Source organism: Heterodontus francisci, unplaced genomic scaffold, assembly GCF_036365525.1.
Source record: "Heterodontus francisci isolate sHetFra1 unplaced genomic scaffold, sHetFra1.hap1 HAP1_SCAFFOLD_276, whole genome shotgun sequence".
In the NCBI taxonomy this organism is placed as follows: domain Eukaryota; kingdom Metazoa; phylum Chordata; class Chondrichthyes; order Heterodontiformes; family Heterodontidae; genus Heterodontus; species Heterodontus francisci.
The window spans coordinates 1,501,120-1,501,870 of record NW_027141021.1 but is presented as its reverse complement, the minus strand read 5'-3'; positions in this window follow the sequence as shown (position 1 = coordinate 1,501,870).

Genomic DNA, 751 nt, shown 5'->3' with positions numbered 1-751 from the left:
TCAGGATGATAGTAATTGACTGAAACAGGACATGGATAGTTTAACAGAATGGACAGACAGTCAGGATGATAGTAATTGACTGAAACAGGAAATGGATAGTTTAGCAGAATGGACAGACAGTCAGGATGATAGTAATTGACTGAAACAGGACATTGATAGGTTAGCAGAATGGACAGACTGTCAGGATGATAGTAATTGACTGAAACAGGACATGGATAGTTTAGCAGAATGGACAGACAGTCAGGATGATAGTAATTGACTGAAACAGGACATTTATAGTTTAGCAGAATGAACAGACAGTCAGGATGATAGTAATTGACTGAAACAGGACATGGATAGTTTAGCAGAATGGACAGACAGTCAGGATGATAGTAATTGACTGAAACAGGACATGGATAGTTTAGCAGAATGGACAGAGAGTCAGGATGATAGTAATTGACTGAAACAGGACATGGATAGTTTAGCAGAATGGACAGACAGTCAGGATGATAGTAATTGACTGAAACAGGACATTGATAGTTTAGCAGAATGGACAGACAGTCAGGATGATAGTAATTGACTGAAACAGGACATTGATAGTTTAGCAGAAAGGACAGACTTTCAGGATGATAGTAATTGACTGAAACAGTACATTGATACTTTAGCAGAATGGACAGACAGTCAGGATGATAGTAATTGACTGAAACAGGACATTGATAGTTTAGCAGAATGGACAGACAGTCAGGATGATAGTAATTGACTGAAACAGGAA